At 47.2% G+C, this 17,067-nt stretch overlaps 5 non-coding genes across 5 annotated transcripts; all 5 read left to right on the top strand.

Annotated features, from left to right (window-relative positions):
- Nucleotides 1-4,526: 4,526 nt before the first annotated feature.
- Nucleotides 4,527-4,599, top strand: trnav-aac. Its single transcript has one exon. It is a non-coding gene; the product is annotated as a tRNA-Val (tRNA).
- A 1,673-nt stretch (nucleotides 4,600-6,272) lies between these two features.
- On the top strand, nucleotides 6,273-6,345 carry trnav-aac. The gene has a single exon. It is a non-coding gene; the product is annotated as a tRNA-Val (tRNA).
- A 1,692-nt stretch (nucleotides 6,346-8,037) lies between these two features.
- Nucleotides 8,038-8,110, top strand: trnav-cac. The gene has a single exon. It is a non-coding gene; the product is annotated as a tRNA-Val (tRNA).
- Nucleotides 8,111-9,806: 1,696 nt separating this feature from the next.
- Nucleotides 9,807-9,879, top strand: trnav-aac. Its single transcript has one exon. It is a non-coding gene; the product is annotated as a tRNA-Val (tRNA).
- A 1,682-nt stretch (nucleotides 9,880-11,561) lies between these two features.
- Nucleotides 11,562-11,634, top strand: trnav-uac. The gene has a single exon. It is a non-coding gene; the product is annotated as a tRNA-Val (tRNA).
- The last annotated feature ends 5,433 nt before the right edge of the window (nucleotides 11,635-17,067 follow it).

Below are 17,067 nucleotides of genomic sequence, written 5' to 3'. Positions count from 1 at the left end.
TTATCCCATGGCTGAGGTTTATTTGACTGTAGGTGGCCAGACATTTCTCTTGCCAGTGGCCTTAGCACCCAAACTACCCTATGCTGTCATTCTTGGCCTAGATGTTCCCACACTGCTAGATTTAGTACACAACGGAGAAGCTAAAAATCTGAACTTTGCAAATGATCTACAGGAGGCTGAGTCACCAGAAGTCGACTCATTCGGTCAGGCAAGTGACCGGCAGGCAAACCTAGGGCCTTTACTTCCAGTTTGTAATTTGGTGACTACTAGAGCTCAGAAGGCCAGGAACCCCCTTAAAGAGCTGCCATTTTTTGATGTGGAATTGGAGGCAGGCTCAGTTAAACCAACAAAGTCCAGAGCTCAGAGGAGAAGGGATAAGTTTTTGGGTTCAGCCAGGCCAGAAGTTGAACAGCACATGAAGCCCGCTCAGTTTCTGGAGTTTGATGTGCCCTCCGATATATCAGCACTGCAGCAGACTGACCCGACCTTAAAGCCCTGGTTTGATAAAGTCTCAGAGGTTGAAGGGAAGAAGCAGGGAAGAACAGATGTTCTTGCAGAAGCAACCTATGCTGTGAGAGATGGTATTCTTTATCAGTGCAAAGGCAAGACTGAGGCCATTGCTTTGCCACAGGCTTTTAGGCAGAAAGTCATGGAACTTGGTCATTCAATCCCCTGGGCAGGCCACTTAGCGTTTCAAAAGTCTCTAAATAGAATCGCTAGGCGATTTGTGTGGCCAGGCATGTACACTCAAGTACAGCAGTTTTGTGCATCATGTCAGACATGTCAGTTGACCTCAAACAAAGGAGTGGCTCGTGCCCAGCTTCAGCCATTGCCTATAATAGAGACACCATTTGAAAGAATAGGTATGGATATAGTGGGCCCTCTTGAGAGAAGTTCCTCTGGTAATCGTTACATTTTGGTAATTTGTGACTATGCCACGCGCTATCCAGAAGCTTTTCCCCTCAGATCAATTAAAGCCAGACATGTTGCCAATTGTCTACTGCAGTTATTTTCTAGAGTAGGCATAGCCAAAGAAGTGCTAACAGACTGTGGGACTAATTTCTTGTCAAAACTACTGCGGGAGGTGTATCAGTTGTTAGGGATTAAAGGCATTAAAACCACCCCATACCACCCCCAGTCAGATGGACTTGTGGAACGATTCAACCAAACACTCAAGAACATGCTACGGAAGTTTATCTCAGAGACAGGTGCAGATTGGGACCAGTGGCTTCCATATTTACTGTTTGCCTACCGTGAGGTGCCACAGGCTTCAACTGGCTTCTCACCATTCGAACTATTGTATGGTCGCCAAGTGAGGGGGCCGCTGGATCTGCTGAAAGAACTCTGGGAGAATCCAGCCGCAACTGGAGAGAATGTGGCTGCGTATGTGGTGAAAATGAGAGAGAGACTTGAACAAATGACTGTACTGGCACAGGAGAACATGAGGACTGCACAAAATAATCAGAAGACCTGGTACGATAAGAAGGCCAGGGAAAGGGTCTTTGAACCAGGACAGCAAGTGTTGTTGTTGCTCCCTAATAGTGACAGTAAGCTGCTGGCCAAGTGGCAGGGGCCATACCAAGTCACAAAAGGTCTGGGTAAGGTAACCTATGAACTGCACATGCCTGACAGGAAGAAGAAACATCAAACCTTTCATGTGAATCTGTTAAAAGAATTCCTGGTTCCACCACAGCAGCCAGTCCCGCAGCCTGCCCTGCAGTCAGTCAAGCAGCAGTTCCTTGTTCGTGTGGTTAAGGATGAAGAAGAGGGAGAGCAATTCTTTCCCACAAACACAGAGCCGGGTTCAGTGGCGCTCTCCCATCTCCAGCATTCCCAGCAGGAAGATATAAGACCTCTCCTTGATCCAAAGTTGTTTCAAGAAAAACCTGGTTTCACAACGCTGGTACAGCACAAAGTACACCTGAGAGAGAATGCTCCACCTCGCAGGAAGTTCTACAGAATTCCTGAACGTTTGGTGCCACAGCTCAAAAAGGAGATTGAGCTGATGTTGGAGCTAGGAATTATTGAAACATCAACGAGTGAATGGTGTAGTCCAATTGTGCTGGTTCCCAAAAAGGATGGATCTCTGAGGTTCTGTATTGACTTCAGGTATCTTAATGCCATCTCTAAGTTTGACCCCTACCCAATGCCCCGCATTGATGAGCTTTTAGAAAGAGTGGGGAGAGGAAATTTATCACCACTCTCGACTTAAGCAAAGGTTACTGGCAGCTGGCCCTAGCACCAGAGGCGAAGGAACTGACAGCCTTCAAAACACCTTTTGGTGTGTTTCAGTTCAAGGTGATGCCTTTTGGTCTCCAGGGGGCACCAGCGACATTCCAGCGACTCATGGACCAGGTGCTGAAGGATGTGTCAGAGTTTGCCGCAGCATACCTGGACGATGTGGTGATCTTTAGCCAAACCTGGGAGGAGCATGTGGCTCACCTGCAGCATGTACTCCAGCTAATCAAATCGGCTGGCCTCACCATTAATCCACACAAGTGTATGCTGGCACAGAGGCAGGTGGAGTACTTGGGCTATGTGGTGGGACATGGAGTGGTCAAGCCTCAGATGGGGAAAGTAGAGGCAATCCACGCATATCCTGTGCCCACAACAAAGAGGAAAGTGCGTGCTTTTGTGGGACTGGTGGGGTGGTACAGTAAACTTATTCCCCATTTTGCTGACAGAGCAGCAGCTCTTACTGACCTGACAAAGGCCTCTGCACCAAATAAGGTCAAATGGACTGAGGACTGTAACAGGGCCTTTAATGATCTCAAGGCAGCGATCACAAGTGACTCTGTTCTGCACAGTCCTGATTTCACACAGCCATTCACACTGCAGACAGATGCCTCTGGAGTGGGCATAGGGGCAGTGCTTCTGCAGGAGGTGGATGGAGAGACGCATCCAGTGGTTTTCCTCAGCCGGAAGCTTCTCGACAGGGAGACGAGGTACTCAACAGTGGAAAAAGAGTGTCTTGCCATGAAGTGGGCTGTAGAATCATTGCGATATTATCTCTTGGGCCGTCACTTTGTCTTGGAGACAGATCATTGTGCACTCCAGTGGCTACACCGGATGAAAGACTCAAACATGCGCATTGCAAGATGGTACCTCAGCTTGCAGCCCTATGACTTTACAGTGCAGTATCGGGCAGGGAAGTCTAACATGGTGGCTGATTGTCTCTCTCGTATGTATGAAGATTGATGTACTTTGGTCTTAGGAGAAGAGGGGAGGAATGTAATGGAGACCAGGGGTTCCATTACCTGAAATAGTCAAGTATGTATTAAGGTGGGGATAACTGATAAAGCAGGAGCCATACACATTGTTGTTTGATTGTTTATTTAATTTGTGAATCATTTGATAGCTGTCTTTGTGAGTGGTTCCACAGGGGGGGGTCTGGCCATCCTGCCTGTGTGGAAAGAAACCTCAATCAGGGATAGTCAAGGTTCACAATAGTATTGACTGCTTTTACTCGATTTCAGTTAGTTGTTAGATTAGTTTAAACAAGAAGATGAACAATGTAAGTACTCACCTCTTCCTGGTTGTCTCTTCAGCAGGGGGCGGAGGCAAAGGAGTGTTGTAGGCCCAAGCACCTGATTAAGAGCTGCAGGAGCAAACCATGAAGCTGAGAAGGGGGAGTAAAGCCATCAATAATACTGACTTATGTGATTATTTTGAGTATGCTTTATTGATTTACTGATAGAAATTTGTATTTATGTAAATATTCATTCTTTGGGCTCTATTTTTCTGTGGTGTTGGGTTTTTGGGTAAATTATTTAGTATTCTAAATGATGGTGGTCCCACCTGAGTAGTTTTACCCACTTAATTACCTGCAGGAGGGAGTGTATAAAAGGCAGCAAGTTACTTCCAGTGCAAGTTTGTTTTGTTGCTTGTTGGTGTCGGTGTCTCCTCTTGTTGGTATGGAAGACAATAAATGCCACGTTTGTGCTTGCATTTTACCTCTGTCTCATGTCTCTCTCTGAAAAATGTAAAGCCACCGCCAGGCCATCGGACAAGAGGCCACAAGAAAAGTTTGACCCAAACCTGTGTAGCGTTTGCTAGGGACAGGGAAAGCTTATTTGACAAAAGGTGTAGGCCTACTGCTTGTAAAATTGAGGAATTTGCTTATCTCCGTGGACTCCCCGTGCTGGACCATATAAGCTAATTCCGGGAGCGTTTGCATCGTGGCCGATTTTTCGCAAGGGAGGCGCTTACTAGTTCCCAACCTGAAATGGAACGCTAGCCCCATCATTCGCCTGTTGTCGGACATGTCCAAGTTGCAGACAAAGCGTTGGCTCCGTGGCCTATTCCCAGTTCTGCTCTCTCTGCTGGGCTTTTCCGGTCCGTACGATGAGCGTCAACAGTGTGGCAAGACAGACGATGTAATCAGTACCCCTAATAGGATGCCAGAAAACACGTGGTCTGTCACATCAATATGCTGAAACTGTGTAACACCCATGATGATTCCTCTAGCCCGGCCGTGAGAAACGGACGCGGCAAGGCGTGAGTTTGTGTGGCGCCTGCTGTCAGCTGTTTCTGTAGTGTAGTGGTTATCACGTTCGCCTAACACGTGAAAGGTCCCCAGTTCGAAACTGGGCAGAAACATTTCTCTTTGGGCTCTTCTCTCAGTATTAAAGAGCTCATATTATGCTCATTTTCCGGTTCATATTTGTATTTAGGGGTGGTACCGGAATAGGTTTACATGGTTTCATTTTCAAAAACACCGTCTTTTTGTCGTACTGCACATTGCTGCAGCATCACTTTTCACCCCTGGAAACTGAACGCTCCGTTTTAGCTACCGAGTGAGGCATCTCACTTCCGTAAGATCGTTGTTGGGAGTTGCACATGCGCAGTACCTAGGTAAGGACTACTGGTTAATCAGAAGCAGAGTAGGGCGGGTCCTGAGGAGCAAGGTAGTGTGATCCAAAACAAAGCCGCTTTGGTAACCACATGGCTTCGGTTCAGCCGTACGTGATCCCGAAACACAGGCAGAACAACTCGAAGCAGCTTCGCAACCTAGACTGGAGCAAGACGTTTCAGAGTGGTAAGCTATTCATTTGTAATGCAGTTTATCCTTCATACGTAACGTTTTAATTGTGCACTCTGCGCGGTAGGGAGTGTGGGGCTGAGTGGGGAAAGCGGGCGGACGTCTTGTTCCTGTGTGCGCTGCAGCAGAGTGTGTTTCTCCACCAGTGTTTTTGAGGGCGTGCCACACTAGCCGCTAGGCGAGCATTACTATGCGTGTTACATAGTGGAGCAGATGGGTTACGAAAGTAAAGGCTGCACTACAATTGAGCTGTTTTCAGGCAGTTCGGGAGCAGTGTTTTTTGCGTTAAATGGTATGTCCCTATGGGGTGGACTTTGGGCTTTTTCACTTTGCTCAGGGCTTTGACTTCTGGGTAGAGGGTCCATCCTCTGCGTCATCAAGCACGGCCTGCATTTCCGCTGGTCTACATCCCAGTTGGTTTGATATCAGTCAGTACATTTCATTAGTGCAAAAGGAGCCAAGTAGAATTTGATTGAAATAAAAGTAATAATTGAGGTCACCGCGATAGCATCAGCAGATTCTTGTTTTTTTTTTAATTTGATTTCCCTACATAAATAATTTTCATTCAACTTAGTTCCACTCCATGGTTTTCCCCTAGTCCTCCGCGCATCCCCTGCAGTGACTCTATGCCCCAGTTTGATACCACTACTCTACAGGACAGCCTACTGTATGACACTGTTAAAGCTGCAATCCTGTGTGCCTGTGGATTGGTGCCTGAGGCTCACAGTCATCAGTTAAGAGGCCACAAGAAAAGTTTGACCCAAACCTGTGTAGAGTTTGCTAGGGACAGGGAAAGCTTATTTGACAAAAGGTGTAGGCCTACTGCTTGTAAAGTTGAGGAATTTGCTTATCTCCGTGGACTAATTCCGGGAGCGTTTGCATCGTGGCCGATTTTTCGCAAGGGAGGCGCTTACTAGTTCCCAACCTGAAATGGAACGCTAGCCCCATCATTCGCCTGTTGTCGGACATGTCCAAGTTGCAGACAAAGCGTTGGCTCCGTGGCCTATTCCCAGTTCTGCTCTCTCTGCTGGGTTTTTCCGGTCCGTACGATGAGCGTCAACAGTGTGGCAAGACAGACGATGTAATCAGTACCCCTAATAGGATGCCAGAAAACACGTGGTCTGTCACATCAATATGCTGAAACTGTGTAACACCCATGATGATTCCTCTAGCCCGGCCGTGAGAAACGGACGCGGCAAGGCGTGAGTTTGTGTGGCGCCTGCTGTCAGCTGTTTCTGTAGTGTAGTGGTTATCACGTTCGCCTAACACGCGAAAGGTCCCCAGTTCGAAACTGGGCAGAAACATTTCTCTTTGGGCTCTTCTCTCAGTATTAAAGAGCTCATATTATGCTCATTTTCCGGTTCATATTTGTATTTAGGGGTGGTACCGGAATAGGTTTACATGGTTTCATTTTCAAAAACACCGTCTTTTTGTCGTACTGCACATTGCTGCAGCATCACTTTTCACCCCTGGAAACTGAACGCTCCGTTTTAGCTACCGAGTGAGGCATCTCACTTCCGTAAGATCGTTGTTGGGAGTTGCACATGCGCAGTACCTAGGTAAGGACTACTGGTTAATCAGAAGCAGAGTAGGGCGGGTCCTGAGGAGCAAGGTAGTGTGATCCAAAACAAAGCCGCTTTGGTAACCACATGGCTTCGGTTCAGCCGTACGTGATCCCGAAACACAGGCAGAACAACTCGAAGCAGCTTCGCAACCTAGACTGGAGCAAGACGTTTCAGAGTGGTAAGCTATTCATTTGTAATGCAGTTTATCCTTCATACGTAACGTTTTAATTGTGCACTCTGCGCAGTAGGGAGTGTGGGGCTGAGTGGGGAAAGCGGGCGGACGTCTTGTTCCTGTGAGCGCTGAGGCAGAGTGTGTTTCTCCACCAGTGTTTTTGAGGGCGTGCCACACTAGCCGCTAGGCGAGCATTACTATGCGTGTTACATAGTGGAGCAGATGGGTTACGAAAGTAAAGGCTGCACTACAATTGAGCTGTTTTCAGGCAGTTCGGGAGCAGTGTTTTCTGCGTTAAATGGTATGTCCCTATGGGGTGGACTTTGGGCTTTTTCACTTTGCTCAGGGCTTTGACTTCTGGGTAGAGGGTCCATCCTCTGCGTCATCAAGCACGGCCTGCATTTCCGCTGGTCTACATCCCAATTGGTTTGATATCAGTCAGTACATTTCATTAGTGCAAAAGGAGCCAAGTAGAATTTGATTGAAATAAAAGTAATAATTGAGGTCACCGCGATAGCATTAGCAGATTCTTTTTTTTTTTTATTTGATTTCCCTACATAAATAATTTTCATTCAACTTAGTTCCACTCCATGGTTTTCCCCTAGTCCTCCGCGCATCCCCTGCAGTGACTCTATGCCCCAGTTTGAGTACCACTACTCTAGAGGACAGCTACTGTATGACACTGTTAAAGCTGCAATCCTGTGCCTATGGATTGGTGCCTGAGGCTCACAGGCATCAGTTAAGAGGCCACAAGAAAAGTTTGACCCAAACCTGTGTAGAGTTTGCTAGGGACAGGGAAAGCTTATTTGACAAAAGGTGTAGGCCTACTGCTTGTAAAGTTGAGGAATTTGCTTATCTCCGTGGACTCCCCGTGCTGGACTATATAAGCTAATTCCGGGAGCGCTTGCATCGTGGCCGATTTTTCGCAAGGGAGGCGCTTACTAGTACCCAGCCTGAAATGGAACGCTAGCCCCATCATTCGCCTGTTGTCGGACATGTCCAAGTTGCAGACAAAGCGTTGGCTCCGTGGCCTATTCCCAGTTCTGCTCTCTCTGCTGGGCTTTTCCGGTCCGTACGATGAGCGTCAACAGTGTGGCAAGACAGACGATGTAATCAGTACCCCTAATAGGATGCCAGAAAACACGTGGTCTGTCACATCAATATGCTGAAACTGTGTAACACCCATGAAGATTCCTCTAGCCCGGCAGTGAGAAACGGACGCGGCAAGGCGTGAGTTTGTGTGGCGCCTGCTGTCAGCTGTTTCTGTAGTGTAGTGGTTATCACGTTCGCCTCACACGCGAAAGGTCCCCAGTTCGAAACTGAGCAGAAACATTTCTCTTTGGGCTCTTCTCTCAGTATTAAAGAGCTCATATTATGCTCATTTTCCGGTTCATATTTGTATTTAGGGGTGGTACCGGAATAGGTTTACATGGTTTCATTTTCAAAAACACCGTCTTTTTGTCGTACTGCACATTGCTGCAGCATCACTTTTCACCCCTGGAAACTGAACGCTCCGTTTTAGCTACCGAGTGAGGCATCTCACTTCCGTAAGATCGTTGTTGGGAGTTGCACATGCGCAGTACCTAGGTAAGGACTACTGGTTAATCAGAAGCAGAGTAGGGCGGGTCCTGAGGAGCAAGGTAGTGTGATCCAAAACAAAGCCGCTTTGGTAACCACATGGCTTCGGTTCAGCCGTACGTGATCCCGAAACACAGGCAGAACAACTCGAAGCAGCTTCGCAACCTAGACTGGAGCAAGACGTTTCAGAGTGGTAAGCTATTCATTTGTAATGCAGTTTATCCTTCATACGTAACGTTTTAATTGTGCACTCTGCGCGGTAGGGAGTGTGGGGCTGAGTGGGGAAAGCGGGCGGACGTCTTGTTCCTGTGTGCGCTGCAGCAGAGTGTGTTTCTCCACCAGTGTTTTTGAGGGCGTGCCACACTAGCCGCTAGGCGAGCATTACTATGCGTGTTACATAGTGGAGCAGATGGGTTACGAAAGTAAAGGCTGCACTACAATTGAGCTGTTTTCAGGCAGTTCGGGAGCAGTGTTTTTGCGTTAAATGGTATGTCCCTATGGGGTGGACTTTGGGCTTTTTCACTTTGCTCAGGGCTTTGACTTCTGGGTAGAGGGTCCATCCTCTGCGTCATCAAGCACGGCCTGCATTTCCGCTGGTCTACATCCCAATTGGTTTGATATCAGTCAGTACATTTCATTAGTGCAAAAGGAGCCAAGTAGAATTTGATTGAAATAAAAGTAATAATTGAGGTCACCGCGATAGCATCAGCAGATTCTTGTTTTTTTTTTAAATTTGATTTCCCTACATAAATAATTTTCATTCAACTTAGTTCCACTCCATGGTTTTCCCCTAGTCCTCCGCGCATCCCCTGCAGTGACTCTATGCCCCAGTTTGAGTACCACTACTCTACAGGACAGCTACTGTATGACACTGTTAAAGCTGCAATCCTGTGTGCCTGTGGATTGGTGCCTGAGGCTCACAGGCATCAGTTAAGAGGCCACAAGAAAAGATTGACCCAAACCTGTGTAGAGTTTGCTAGGGACAGGGAAAGCTTATTTGACAAAAGGTGTAGGCCTACTGCTTGTAAAGTTGAGGAATTTGCTTATCTCCGTGGACTCCCCGTGCTGGACCATATAAGCTAATTCCGGGAGCGTTTGCATCGTGGCCGATTTTTCACAAGGGAGGCGCTTACTAGTACCCAACCTGAAATGGAACGCTAGCCCCATCATTCGCCTGTTGTCGGACATGTCCAAGTTGCAGACAAAGCGTTGGCTCCGTGGCCTATTCCCAGTTCTGCTCTCTCTGCTGGGTTTTTCCGGTCCGTACGATGAGCGTCAACAGTGTGGCAAGACAGACGATGTAATCAGTACCCCTAATAGGATGCCAGAAAACACGTGGTCTGTCACATCAATATGCTGAAACTGTGTAACACCCATGATGATTCCTCTAGCCCGGCCGTGAGAAACGGACGCGGCAAGGCGTGAGTTTGTGTGGCGCCTGCTGTCAGCTGTTTCTGTAGTGTAGTGGTTATCACGTTCGCCTAACACGCGAAAGGTCCCCAGTTCGAAACTGGGCAGAAACATTTCTCTTTGGGCTCTTCTCTCAGTATTAAAGAGCTCATATTATGCTCATTTTCCGGTTCATATTTGTATTTAGGGGTGGTACCGGAATAGGTTTACATGGTTTCATTTTCAAAAACACCATCTTTTTGTCGTACTGCACATTGCTGCAGCATCACTTTTCACCCCTGGAAACTGAACGCTCCGTTTTAGCTACCGAGTGAGGCATCTCACTTCCGTAAGATCGTTGTTGGGAGTTGCACATGCGCAGTACCTAGGTAAGGACTACTGGTTAATCAGAAGCAGAGTAGGGCGGGTCCTGAGGAGCAAGGTAGTGTGATCCAAAACAAAGCCGCTTTGGTAACCACATGGCTTCGGTTCAGCCGTACGTGATCCCGAAACACAGGCAGAACAACTCGAAGCAGCTTCGCAACCTAGACTGGAGCAAGACGTTTCAGAGTGGTAAGCTATTCATTTGTAATGCAGTTTATCCTTCATACGTAACGTTTTAATTGTGCACTCTGCGCGGTAGGGAGTGTGGGGCTGAGTGGGGAAAGCGGGCGGACGTCTTGTTCCTGTGTGCGCTGCAGCAGAGTGTGTTTCTCCACCAGTGTTTTTGAGGGCGTGCCACACTAGCCGCTAGGCGAGCATTACTATGCGTGTTACATAGTGGAGCAGATGGGTTACGAAAGTAAAGGCTGCACTACAATTGAGCTGTTTTCAGGCAGTTCGGGAGCAGTGTTTTTGCGTTAAATGGTATGTCCCTATGGGGTGGACTTTGGGCTTTTTCACTTTGCTCAGGGCTTTGACTTCTGGGTAGAGGGTCCATCCTCTGCGTCATCAAGCACGGCCTGCATTTCCGCTGGTCTACATCCCAATTGGTTTGATATCAGTCAGTACATTTCATTAGTGCAAAAGGAGCCAAGTAGAATTTGATTGAAATAAAAGTAATAATTGAGGTCACCGCGATAGCATCAGCAGATTCTTGTTTTTTTTTTAAATTTGATTTCCCTACATAAATAATTTTCATTCAACTTAGTTCCACTCCATGGTTTTCCCCTAGTCCTCCGCGCATCCCCTGCAGTGACTCTATGCCCCAGTTTGAGTACCACTACTCTAGAGGACAGCCTACTGTATGACACTGTTAAAGCTGCAATCCTGTGTGCCTGAGGCTCACAGGCATCAGTTAAGAGGCCACAAGAAAAGTTTGACCCAAACCTGTGTAGAGTTTGCTAGGGACAGGGAAAGCTTATTTGACAAAAGGTGTAGGCCTACTGCTTGTAAAGTTGAGGAATTTGCTTATCTCCGTGGACTCCCCGTGCTGGACTATATAAGCTAATTCCGGGAGCGCTTGCATCGTGGCCGATTTTTGCAAGGGAGGCACTTACTAGTACCCAGCCTGAAATGGAACGCTAGCCCCATCATTCGCCTGTTGTCGGACATGTCCAAGTTGCAGACAAAGCGTTGGCTCCGTGGCCTATTCCCAGTTCTGCTCTCTCTGCTGGGCTTTTCCGGTCCGTACGATGAGCGTCAACAGTGTGGCAAGACAGACGATGTAATCAGTACCCCTAATAGGATGCCAGAAAACACGTGGTCTGTCACATCAATATGCTGAAACTGTGTAACACCCATGAAGATTCCTCTAGCCCGGCAGTGAGAAACGGACGCGGCAATGCGTGAGTTTGTGTGGCATGTGCCATTAGCTGTTTCTGTAGTGTAGTGGTTATCACGTTCGCCTTACACGCGAAAGGTCCCCAGTTCGAACCTTAGCAGAAACATTTCTCTTTGGGCTCTCCTCTCAGTATTAAAGAGTTCATATTATGCTCATTTTCCGGTTCATATTTGTATTTAGGGGTGGTACCGGAATAGGTTTACATGGTTTCATTTTCAAAAACACCATCTTTTTGTCGTACTGCACATTGCTGCAGCATCACTTTTCACCCCTGGAAATTGAACGCTCCGTTTTAGCTACCGAGTGAGGCATCTCAATTCCGTAAGATCGTTGTTGGGAGTTGCACATGCGCAGTACCTAGGTAAGGACTACTGGTTAATCAGAAGCAGAGTAGGGCGGGTCCTGAGGAGCAAGGTAGTGTGATCCAAAACAAAGCCGCTTTGGTAACCACATGGCTTCGGTTCAGCCGTACGTGATCCCGAAACACAGGCAGAACAACTCGAAGCAGCTTCGCAACCTAGACTGGAGCAAGACGTTTCAGAGTGGTAAGCTATTCATTTGTAATGCAGTTTATCCTTCATACGTAACGTTTTAATTGTGCACTCTGCGCGGTAGGGAGTGTGGGGCTGAGTGGGGAAAGCGGGCGGACGTCTTGTTCCTGTGTGCGCTGCAGCAGAGTGTGTTTCTCCACCAGTGTTTTTGAGGGCGTGCCACACTAGCCGCTAGGCGAGCATTACTATGCGTGTTACATAGTGGAGCAGATGGGTTACGAAAGTAAAGGCTGCACTACAATTGAGCTGTTTTCAGGCAGTTCGGGAGCAGTGTTTTCTGCGTTAAATGGTATGTCCCTATGGGGTGGACTTTGGGCTTTTTCACTTTGCTCAGGGCTTTGACTTCTGGGTAGAGGGTCCATCCTCTGCGTCATCAAGCACGGCCTGCATTTCCGCTGGTCTACATCCCAATTGGTTTGATATCAGTCAGTACATTTCATTAGTGCAAAAGGAGCCAAGTAGAATTTGATTGAAATAAAAGTAATAATTGAGGTCACCGCGATAGCATCAGCAGATTCTTGTTTTTTTTTAAAATTTGATTTCCCTACATAAATAATTTTCATTCAACTTAGTTCCACTCCATGGTTTTCCCCTAGTCCTCCGCGCATCCCCTGCAGTGACTCTATGCCCCAGTTTGAGTACCACTACTCTACAGGACAGCCTACTGTATGACACTGTTAAAGCTGCAATCCTGTGTGCCTGAGGCTCACAGGCATCAGTTAAGAGGTGTAATGGAGACCAGGGGTTCCATTACCTGAAATAGTCAAGTATGTATTAAGGTGGGGATAACTGATAAAGCAGGAGCCATACACATTGTTGTTTGATTGTTTATTTAATTTGTGAATCATTTGATAGCTGTCTTTGTGAGTGGTTCCACAGGGGGGGGTCTGGCCATCCTGCCTGTGTGGAAAGAAACCTCAATCAGGGATAGTCAAGGTTCACAATATAGTATTGACTGCTTTTACTCGATTTCAGTTAGTTGTTAGATTAGTTTAAACAAGAAGATGAACAATGTAAGTACTCACCTCTTCCTGGTTGTCTCTTCAGCAGGGGGCGGAGGCAAAGGAGTGTTGTAGGCCCAAGCACCTGATTAAGAGCTGCAGGAGCAAACCATGAAGCTGAGAAGGGGGGAGTAAAGCCATCAATAATACTGACTTATGTGATTATTTTGAGTATGCTTTATTGATTTACTGATAGAAATTTGTATTTATGTAAATATTCATTCTTTGGGCTCTATTTTTCTGTGGTGTTGGGTTTTTGGGTAAATTATTTAGTATTCTAAATGATGGTGGTCATACCTGAGTAGTTTTACCCACTTAATTACCTGCAGGAGGGAGTGTATAAAAGGCAGCAAGTTACTTCCAGTGCAAGTTTGTTTTGTTGCTTGTTGGTGTCGGTGTCTCCTCTTGTTGGTATGGAAGACAATAAATGCCACGTTTGTGCTTGCATTTTACCTCTGTCTCATGTCTCTCTCTGAAAAATGTAAAGCCACCGCCAGGCCATCGGACAAGTGGTGTCAGAAGTGTGGGCTTGGAAGAGTAGAGACAAGGCTAGGATGACAAGAGGTGGAAAAAAGAAACATTTAGATGAAATGGGAGATGATGAAGCAGGTGCTGCAGTGAACACAGGGCTTAAAAAAGGAGGCAGCCCGGAGGATAAACTGGATGAACTTGCAGGTCTGGTCAAATCATTAATACAGTCTCAAGCAGCAAGAGATCAGCAAATAGAGAATGAGTCCGCTCGACAAGAACAAAGATGGAGAAGTATGCAACACCAGTTTCGGCAGATCCAACTCCAGGTGAATGAAATGAGAGATGAGCAACAGCAGGACCAAGACAACTTTGGAATGGATAATGACAGAGAAAGTGACAGGGGTGAACCGGACGAGGGGCCTAGTATGGTGAGTCAGCAAGCGGGGGTTTTGCCCAGGCGGGAACCATTAACACACAGAGATCCCAAATTGCTCCCGCTGACTTCAGAGGATGACATTGAACACTTTCTGACTACGTTTGAGAGGATGGCTCAAGTTTGCCGTTGGCCCAGAGAGGAATGGGCTGTTCGACTGGTTCCTCTGCTCACAGGTAAAGCACGTAGTGCTTATGTGTTCATGGACATTGCTGATTCTGAAGTGTATGACAAGGTTAAAGATGCCATTCTTGTCAAGTATGAGATAACCGCTGACACCTATCGTAGAAGGTTTCGATCCCTGGACATTCATCAGAATGAGACTCCAAGAGAACTATATGTCCGCCTTAAAGATTTGTTTCACAAGTGGGTGAAACCAGAGAAATCCACTGTGAAGGACATTTCTGAACTGATTATCCTGGAGCAGTTTCTGAGGATGGTGAATCCGGATTTGGAGGTGTGGATACGGGAACGAGCTCCTAAGTCTGCAGAGGAGGCCGCAAGCCTAGCAGAAGTCTTCATGTCTGCCAGAACGGGGACCAGAAGAACCACCTTTGGTCGGGACGGTTTCTTGACTAGACGAAGTAAGTCTGATGGGGGTGAAAGGGGTGGTGGTATAGCTCAGAGTAGAAATCAGCCTAGCACTAGACAATTTACTACTAGTAAATTCAACCCTACCAAAAAGTTATATTCTGGTACAAAGTCAGATGTGAGGTGTTATCAGTGTAATCAGATTGGTCACACCCAGTATACCTGCCCAGCCACTACTCAGAGTAAGCCCTCCCTTTTGTGTTCAGTTCCCAGGCCCACTTTCTCAGCCTCGGTGCATGAGCCAGTACGAACAGCACCTGTGCTAGTAAATGGTCAGCGTGAGGTAGCTCTCTTAGACACAGGAAGCTTTCAGTCTGTGGTTCTGTCTAGCTTAGTGCCGAGGGAGTTATGGAGTGATGCTAGGGCCAAGATAAGCTGTGTGCATGGCGATGAGAAAGATTATCCCATGGCTGAGGTTTATTTGACTGTAGGTGGCCAGACATTTCTCTTGCCAGTGGCCTTAGCACCCAAACTACCCTATGCTGTCATTCTTGGCCTAGATGTTCCCACACTGCTAGATTTAGTACACAACGGAGAAGCTAAAAATCTGAACTTTGCAAATGATCTACAGGAGGCTGAGTCACCAGAAGTCGACTCATTCGGTCAGGCAAGTGACCGGCAGGCAAACCTAGGGCCTTTACTTCCAGTTTGTAATTTGGTGACTACTAGAGCTCAGAAGGCCAGGAACCCCCTTAAAGAGCTGCCATTTTTTGATGTGGAATTGGAGGCAGGCTCAGTTAAACCAACAAAGTCCAGAGCTCAGAGGAGAAGGGATAAGTTTTTGGGTTCAGCCAGGCCAGAAGTTGAACAGCACATGAAGCCCGCTCAGTTTCTGGAGTTTGATGTGCCCTCCGATATATCAGCACTGCAGCAGACTGACCCGACCTTAAAGCCCTGGTTTGATAAAGTCTCAGAGGTTGAAGGGAAGAAGCAGGGAAGAACAGATGTTCTTGCAGAAGCAACCTATGCTGTGAGAGATGGTATTCTTTATCAGTGCAAAGGCAAGACTGAGGCCATTGCTTTGCCACAGGCTTTTAGGCAGAAAGTCATGGAACTTGGTCATTCAATCCCCTGGGCAGGCCACTTAGCGTTTCAAAAGTCTCTAAATAGAATCGCTAGGCGATTTGTGTGGCCAGGCATGTACACTCAAGTACAGCAGTTTTGTGCATCATGTCAGACATGTCAGTTGACCTCAAACAAAGGAGTGGCTCGTGCCCAGCTTCAGCCATTGCCTATAATAGACACCATTTGAAAGAATAGGTATGGATATAGTGGGCCCTCTTGAGAGAAGTTCCTCTGGTAATCGTTACATTTTGGTAATTTGTGACTATGCCACGCGCTATCCAGAAGCTTTTCCCCTCAGATCAATTAAAGCCAGACATGTTGCCAATTGTCTACTGCAGTTATTTTCTAGAGTAGGCATAGCCAAAGAAGTGCTAACAGACTGTGGGACTAATTTCTTGTCAAAACTACTGCGGGAGGTGTATCAGTTGTTAGGGATTAAAGGCATTAAAACCACCCCATACCACCCCCAGTCAGATGGACTTGTGGAACGATTCAACCAAACACTCAAGAACATGCTACGGAAGTTTATCTCAGAGACAGGTGCAGATTGGGACCAAGGCTTTGGCTACCGTTGCCTATTCCCAGCTTCTGCTCTCTCTTCTGGGAGTTTGTATGGTCTGCGTACGCTGGGAGACTTGAACACTGTGGGCAAGACAGAGGACTGGAATCAGTACTGCGTACATGAGGATGCCAGAAAACACGTGGTACTGCCACAGGGTCAACATGAGCAAGTGTGTGTAACACCCTGAAGTGACTATAAGCCTGGCCAGTGGGAAACAAGTCCAAAAGGTCTGTAAGTTTGTTGTGCACTGCCTGCAGGTCAGTAAGTTTCTGGTAAGTGAAGAGGGTTAGCAAGTTCCCCAACACGGGAAGGTTCCCAGTTCCAACTGGAAGAAGAAACATTTCTGTTTGGGCTCTTTCTCAGTATTAAAGAGCTCCATATTATGCTCATTTTCCGGTTCAGTTTGTATTTAGGGTGGTACCGGAATGGTTTACATGGTTTCATTTTCAAAAACAGCCATCTTTTTGTCGTACTGCAGCATTGCTGCAGCATCACTTTTCACCCCTGGAAACCAACGCTCCGTTTTAGCTACCGAGTGAGGCATCTCACTCTCGACTTAAGAAGGTTACTGGAGCTAGCACCACAGGCGACAGTACCTAGTTAAGTGATGCCTTTTGGTCTCCAACCAGCGAATTCCAGACTCATGGACCAGGTGCTGAGGATGTGTCAAGGCCGCAGCATACCTGGACGATGTGGTGATCTTTAGCCAAACCTGGGAGGAGCATGTGGCTCACCTGCAGCATGTACTCCAGCTAATCAAATCGGCTGGCCTCACCATTAATCCACACAAGTGTATGCTGGCACAGAGGCAGGTGGAGTACTTGGGCTATGTGGTGGGACATGGAGTGGTCAAGCCTATGGGGAA

The sequence above is a fragment of the Micropterus salmoides genome, unplaced genomic scaffold, assembly GCF_014851395.1.
Source record: "Micropterus salmoides isolate LMB-PRFRI ecotype aquatic unplaced genomic scaffold, ASM1485139v1 Ms_hic_scaffold_1595, whole genome shotgun sequence".
NCBI lineage: Eukaryota > Metazoa > Chordata > Actinopteri > Centrarchiformes > Centrarchidae > Micropterus > Micropterus salmoides.
This window is presented reverse-complemented; position numbering and strand designations above follow the sequence as displayed.